Raw genomic sequence first — 8,097 nt, forward strand, 5'->3', positions numbered from 1 at the left:
AAGCTTAGAGTGGAAATCCAAACCTTCAGACAGAAGGAAGGTGAGTCCCTCTATGAAGCTTGGGAAAGATATAAGCAATTGATCAAAAGATGTCCTACTGACATGCTTCCAGAATGGAGCATCATATGTATATTCTATGATGGTCTGTCTGAGTTGTCAAAAATGTCATTGGACCATTCTGCAGGAGGATCTCTTCATCTGAAAACCCCTGCAGAAGCTCAGGAACTCATTGAAATGGTTGCAAATAACCAGTTCATGTACACCTCTGAGAGGAATCCTGTGAATAATGGGACGCCTCAGAAGAAGGGAGTTCTTGAAATTGATACTCTGAATGCCATAATGGCTCAGAACAAAATATGAACTAGCAAGTCAATATGATTTCTCAGAGTCTGAATGGATTGCAAGCTGCATCCAACAGTACCAAAGAAGCATCTTCTGAAGAAGAAGCTTATGATCCTGAGAACCCTGCAATGGCAGAGGTGAATTACATGGGAGAACCATATGAAAACACCTATAATCCTTCATGGAGAAATCATCCAAATTTCTCATGGAAGGACCAACAGAAGCCTCAACAAGGCTTCAATAATAATGGTGGAAGAAATAGGTTTAACAATAGCAAGCCTTTTCCATCATCTTCTCAACAACAGACAAAGAATACTGAACAGAGCCATTCTGGCCTGGCAACCATAGTCTCTGATCTATCCAAGACCACACTAAGTTTCATGAATGAAACAAAGTCCTCCATTAGAAATTTGGAGGCACAGGTTGGTCAGCTGAGTAAGAAGATTACTGAAACTCCTCCCAGTACTCTCCCAAGCAATACAGAAGAAAATCCCAAGAGAGAGTGCAAGGCCATAACCATGACCAACATGGCCGAACCTGGAGAGAGTGAGGAGGACGTGAGTCCCAATGAGAAAAGCCTCATGGGACGTCCTCTGGACAGAAAAGAGTTTCCTTTTAAGGAACCAAAGGAATCTGAGGCTCATACAGAGACCATAGAGATTTCATTGAACCTCCTTCTGCCATTCATGAGCTCTGATGAGTATTCTTCCTCTGAAGAGGATGAAGATATTATTGAAGAGCAAGTTGCTCAATATCTAGGAGCAATTATGAAGCTGAATACCAAGTTATTTGGTAATGAGACTTGGGAGGATGAACCCCCCTTGTTCACCAATGAACTGAGTGCATTAATGGGGCAGACATTACCTCAGAAGAAACCGGATCCCGGAAAATTCTTCATACCTTGTACCATAGGCACCATGACCTTTGAAAAGGCTCTGTGTGACCTGGGGTCAGGGATAAACCTCATGCCGCTCTCTGTAATGGAGAAACTGGGAATCTTTGAGGTACAAGCTGCAAGAATCTCACTAGAGATGGCAGATAAATTAATGAAACAGGCTTATGGACTAGTAGAGGACGTGCTAGTAAAGGTTGAAGGCCTTCACATTCCTGCTGATTTCATAATCCTAGACACTGGGAAGGATGAGGATGAATCCATCATCCTTGGCAGACCCTTCCTGGCCACAGCAAAAGCTGTGATTGATGTTGACAGAGGAGAGTTGGTCCTTCAGTTGAATGAGAACTACCTTGTATTCAAGACTCAAGGTTCTCCTTCTGTAACCATGGAGAGGAAGCAAGAAAAGCTTCTCTCAATACAAAGTCAAACAAAGCCCCCACATTCAAACTCTAAGTTTGGTGTTGGGAGGCCATAACCAAACTCTAAGTTTGGTGTTGAGAGGCCCCAACCTTGCTCTGATTATCCATGAAGCTCCATGAGAGCTCACTGTCTAGCTATTGACATTAAAGAAACGCTTATTGGGAGGCAACCCAATGTTATTTAATTATATCTATTTATTTTCCATTGTTATTTTATGTTTTCTGTAGGTTGATGATCATGTGAAGTCACAAAAACAACTGAAAAATCAAAAATAGAATGAAAAATAGCATTAAAAACAGCTCACCCTGGAGGAAGAGCTTACTGGCGTTTAAACGCCAGTAAGAAGCATCAAACTGGCGTTTAACGCCAGAAAGAAGCATCAAGCTGGCGTTTAACGCCAGAAACAGGCTACAGTCTGGCGTTTAACGTAAGAAACAGGCTACAGCTTGGCGTTTAACGCCAGAAACCACGCCTAAATGGAGCAAGGATGATAAGTCCTTGACCCCTCAGAATTTGTGGACCTCACAGGATCCCCACCAACCTCAACTCACCCTCTCTCTCTTCTTCACACCTTTCCATAACACTCTTCCCCAAATACCCTTCACCTATCAAATCTTACCCTCTTCTCCATAATCTCTTCACCACTCACATCCATCCATCATAAAACCCCACCTACCTTACCATTCAAAATTCAAACCATATCCCTCCCAAACCCACCCCATCATACACACTCCACCCCCCTTGGCCGAAACCACACACCACTCCATCTCCTCCACTTCTTCTTCTTCTCCTCCTTTCTTTCTTCTTTTTCTTGAGGACGAGCAAACATTTTAAGTTTGGTGTGGAAAAAGCACTGCTTTTTTATTTTTCCATTACCATTAATGGCACCTAAGGCCGGAGAAACCTCTAGAAAGAGGAAAGGAAAGGCAATTGCTTCCGCCTCTGAGTCATGGGAGATGGAGAAATTCATCTCACAAGCCCATCACTAAAGAGAGGATGGAGCAAACAAGAGAGCCCACTCATGGACCTCAACAAGAGCATGAGGAAATTCCTCATCATGAAATCCCTGAGATGCCTCAAGGGATGTACTTTCCTCCACAAAACTATTGGGAGAAAATTAACACCTCCCTAGGAGAATTAAGTTCCAACATGGGACAACTAAGGATGGAGCACCAAGAGCATTCTATCCTCCTCCATGAAATTAGAGAAGACCAAAAAGCTATGAGGGAGGAGCAACAAAGGCAAGGAAGAGACATTGAGGAGCTAAAGCACTCCATAAGATCTTCAAGAGAAAGAACTAGCCGCCATCACTAAGGTGGACCCGTTCTTTAATTTCCTTGTTCTTTATTTTTCTGTTTGTCGAAAACTATGCTTTATGTCTTATTTATGTTTGTGTCATTACTACATGATCACTAGTGTCTAAGTGTCTATGTCTTAAAGCTATGAATATCCTATGAATCCATCACCTTTCTTAAATGAAAAATATTTTTAATCACAAAAGCACAAGAAGTACATGATTTCGAATTCATCCTTAAAATTAGTTTAATTATTTTGATGTGGTGACAATACTTTTTGTTTTCTGAATGAATGCTTGAATAGTGCATATGTCTTTTGAATTTGTTATTTATGAATGTTAAAATTGTTGGCTCTTAAAAGAATAAAGAAAAAGGATAAATGTTATTTGATAATCTAAAAAATCATAAAATTGATTTTTGAAGCAAGAAAAAGCAGTAAAAAACAAGGCTTGCGAAAAAAATGGCAAAAATAAAAGAAAAAAAGGAAAAAAAAAGCAAGCAGAAAAAGCCAAGAGCTCTTTAAACCAAAAGGCAAGAGCAAAAAGCCAGTAACCCTTTAAACTAAAAGGCAAGGGTAACAAGGATCCAAGGCTTTGAGCATTAATGGATAGGAGGGCCCAAAGGAATAAAATCCTGGCCTAAGCGGCTAAACCAAGCTGTCCCTAACCATGTGCTTGTGGCGTGAAGGTGTCAAGTGAAAAGCTTGAAACTGAGTGGTTAAAGTCGTGATCGAAAGCAAAAAGAGTGTGCTTAAGAACCCTGGACACCTCTAACTGGGGACTCTAGCAAAGCTGAGTCACAATCTAAAAAGGTTCACCCAGTTATGTGTCTGTGGCATTTATGTATCCGGTGGTAATACTGGAAAACAAAGTGCTTAGGGCCACGGCCAAGACTCATAAAGTAGTTGTGTTCAAGAATCAACATACTGACCTAGGAGAATCAATAACACTATCTAAATTCTGAGTTCCTATAGATGCCAATCATTCTGAACTTCAAGGATAAAGTGAGATGCCAAAACTGTTCAGAGGCAAAAAGCTACTAGTCCCGCTCATCTAATTGGAGCTAAGTTTCATTGATATTTTGGAATTTATAGTATATTCTCTTCTTTTATCCTATTTGATTTTTAGTTGCTTGGGGACAAGCAACAATTTAAGTTTGGTGTTATGATGAGCGGATAATTTATACGCTTTTTGGCATTATTTTTAGGTAGTTTTCAGTATGTTTTAATTATTTTTTAGTATATTTTTATTAGTTTTTATTCAAAATTCATATTTCTAGACTTTACTATGAGTTTGTGTGTTTTTCTATGATTTCAGGTATTTTCTGGCTACAATTGAGGGACCTGAGCAAAAATTTGATTCAGAGGCTAAAAAAGGACTGCAGATGCTGTTGGATTCTGACCTCTCTACACTCGAAATGGATTTTCTGGAGCTACAAAAACCCAATTGGCACACTCTCAATTGCGTTAGAAAGTAGACATCCAGGGCTTTCCAGCAATATATAATAGTTCATACTTTGCCTGAGATTTGACAATGCAAACTGGCGTCCAAACGCCAACTTCCTGCCCTATTCTGAAGTTAAACGCCAGAAACAGGTTAAAAACCAGAGTTAAACGCCACAAACAGGCAACAACATGGCGTTTAAACTCCAAATGAAGTCTCTACACGTGTAAAGCTCAATGCTCAGCCCAAACACACACCAAGTGGGCCCAGAAGTGGATTTCTGCATCATTTACCTATTTTCTGTAACCCTAGTTACCAGTTTAGTATAAAAACTACTTTTAGTGATTTATTTCACATCTTTTGATCATTTTTGAGACTATCTTTGTATCACTTTTGATCTCTTGATCACATTTAGGGGGCTGGCCATTCAGCCATGCCTGGACCTTGTTCTTATGTATTTTCAACGGTGGAGTTTCTACACCCCATAGATTAAGGTGTGGAGCTCTGCTGTTCCTCATGAATTAATGCGAAGTACTATTGTTTTTCTATTCAATTCAAGCTTATTCTTATTCCAAGATATTCACTTGCACTTCAACCTGATGAATGTGATGATCCGTGACACTCATCATCATTCTCACCTATGAACACGTGCCTGACAACCACTTCCGTTCTATCTGCAATAGCTTGAGCGTGTATTTCTTAGCCTCCATTCCAAAAGATCGGAGTCTTCATGGTATAAGCTAGAATCAATTGGCGGCCATTCTTGAGATCCAGAAAGTCTAAACCTTGTTTGTGGTATTTCGAGTAGGATCTGGGATGGGATGACTGTGACGAGCTTCAAACTCGCGAGTGTTGGGCGTAGTGACAGACGCAAAAGGATCAATGGATCTTATTCCAACATGATCGAGAACCAACAGATGATTAGCCGTGCGATGACAGCGCATTTGGACCATTTTCACTGAGAGGACGGACGGTAGCCATTGACAACGGTGATCCCCCAACATACAGCTTGCCATGGAAAGGAGTATGAATGATTGAATGAAGACAGTAGGAAAGCAAAGATTCACAAGGAGCAAAACATCTCCATACGCTTATCTGAAATTCTCACCAGTGAATTACATAAGTATTTCTATCTTATTTTATATTTTAATTATATTTTAATTATCAAAATCCTATAACCATTTGAATCCGCCTGACTGAGATTTACAAGATGACCATAGCATGCTTCAAGCCAACAATCTCCGTGGGATCGACCTTTACTCACGTAAGGTTTATTACTTGGACGACCCAGTGCACTTGCTGGTTAGTTGTGCGGAGTTGTAAAACAGAATTGAGATTATGAACGTGTGTACCAAGTTTTTGGCGCCATTGTTAGAGATCACAATTTCGTGCACCAACCACCTTTCAACTACAATGCCTTTCCCTCAAATGATGAACCCTCTCTTTCGTCGCCACCTTCATCAGACCAATCTCTCCAACCCCTATGGCAAGAACTACAAGAACTTTTTGCTAAGTGTCTTAAGCAAGAAGAAAAGTTCAAGGAGGTAGAAGCTAAGGTTGCTATCGTGACGGAAGCTGTTAGCAACATGGTCTCATCCCACCTAAGCCTATGCGATCAAGGCACTCCCATTGTTAAATGTGGAGAAGCAATCAAGGAGCTTAGTGAGGGAGTGAATTCGGAGCTTCAATGTGAAGAAGAGGAGTTGAAGCAAGAAGTGCAACAAGAGGAGGAGGTAGAGATAATTGAACCAAAGGAAGTGGTTGAAGATTTAGGAGTTGTTGAATGCAAAGAGGAATCACAAGTTGAAGAGGTTGATCAGGAGATGGATTCAATCATTGAGAATTTCTTATCTACAATCGAATCCTCTCCAATTGGGCTTGACATTGAGATCAAAGAAGAAGATGCACAACCTCTCAAGCCCTTGGTAAGTAATGAAGATGAGATGGAATTGGAAGAAAGCTACAAAGAAGAAGGTTTGGAAGAAGTTGGGCAATCAATAAGTCCTCCTATATATGATGATTCTGCATCAACATATGATCCTTTTGATCTTGATGAATCCTCCCCCACTATGCTTGGAATTGATTATGAGGTAGATTTTACTAAACTGCCTATCTATGATGAGAGTGATGGGGAAGAGCTTGAAGAAATTGGTAAAGAAGAGCTTGCACTTGAGGAAGCTTGGCAAGAGGTAGAGTTTGAAGAACCTTGCCAATTGGTGGAAGCCTCTAGAAGAGGATGGACGGGAGTGGAATGTGCCTTATCAAGACCGTTGGGAACTCCTCTGCCTAGGTTGCCGTCTAATCCTTCATTTGAGTGGGTAAAACTTCTAACTCTTATCTTTCTTATCCCACTTGAGTATGGTATTATTGAGACAGATGGCCAACTTAGGGTACTTTGTGGAATTAAGAGAAAGAGGAGGATGTTTAGTGGCTGGCGGTGTAAGTCTAGGCTCATTATGGTGGGAAGCTGAAAATTGAGGAGCATGAATTGGTGTAGTGCTCAATTAGATGGGTCTAGGAGGGTAGTTTGGTGCCTTCATGAGAATTCAGTTTTTCTACCACCCAGAGGGAATTACCATGATCAATTTGAACATGGGTGTGAAAACAAAGTGTGGGATCCCGGATTGCTAGAGGAGGATCAATTTTGGGAGCTCATGGTTTGTGGAGAACTCCATCAAAGCTTGGAGATATCAATCTTGAATGATGGAGCTTATTGAAAGTCCAAGCATTGGTGGATATTCAAGGATGGATTCAAGCACAAGCCACCTTGATGAGAGCTTCCCATAAGTCCAACTTAAGGACAATAAACAAAAGTGCTAGCTAGGAGACACCCCACCATGGTAACATATTTCCCTTTTTCCTTTTTGTAAATATTGGTAAGGTAGCTTTAATTTCATGTTTTGTTTGGTTTATTGAGTTTATTTGGGAGTCTAGTATGTTAAAGAAGGTTTTAAGGTATTTTGGTAGCTGTTTGGAGGTTTGGAATGCTTGGTTTGGTGCAAGAACTTGAAAAATTTTGAAAAACAGAGCACCATGCCACGCGTACGCGTCACCCACGCGTACGCGTGACCTCAAGTTTTTCCACCATCCACGCGCACGCGTCATCCACGCGTATGCGTGGATTCAAAATTCTCACCTCCATACAAAATCCAGAGAGTTGTGCATACTTCATGCCAACTTTGTGCGCGAGGCACAAACCAACCCACGCATACGCGTGAGGTGACGCGTACGCGTGGGATGCCCTGCATCACCGATGTTCTTTTCTTCTCTTCTTCCCATTTCTTTCCTTTTTCTCACTTCTCTTCTCTTTTTTCTACCCTTCAATCATCATCAAACACTACCAATCACCATCTATTACAATTTATTTTAGTTAGTTTAATTTTTATTTAATTTTTATTTTTTTATAAGTGTTGGATTATTAATATTATTCGCTGTTTACTGCTGCTGATTACTAATAGGATGTTATCTTAACATCATTGTTTATACTCATTATTGGATTCTGTGTTGAGGTTGCACTTTGTTACTTGGTTTTAAACTTTTCACACTTAACATTTTGTAATACCAAGTACATGTGACATTGCCTTCGAGCATCTTAACTCATTTGAATTGCATGCTTTGGCCACCATGCATTCATCATTCATTGTTAGGCAATTGTACAACATCAATGCATTTTTTTAGGTGATGCTTGTTATGGTTGATCTTT

At 40.4% G+C, this 8,097-nt stretch overlaps 1 non-coding gene across 1 annotated transcript; it reads right to left on the bottom strand.

Annotated features, from left to right (window-relative positions):
- Positions 1-108, bottom strand: LOC148573841 (small nucleolar RNA R71). Its single transcript, XR_015906840.1, has one exon. It is a non-coding gene; the product is annotated as a small nucleolar RNA R71 (small nucleolar RNA).
- Positions 109-8,097: the final 7,989 nt, after the last annotated feature.

This window comes from Arachis ipaensis, chromosome B2, assembly GCF_059453495.1.
Source record: "Arachis ipaensis isolate K30076 ecotype BB chromosome B2, ASM5945349v1, whole genome shotgun sequence".
Classification (NCBI taxonomy): Eukaryota; Viridiplantae; Streptophyta; class Magnoliopsida; order Fabales; family Fabaceae; genus Arachis; species Arachis ipaensis.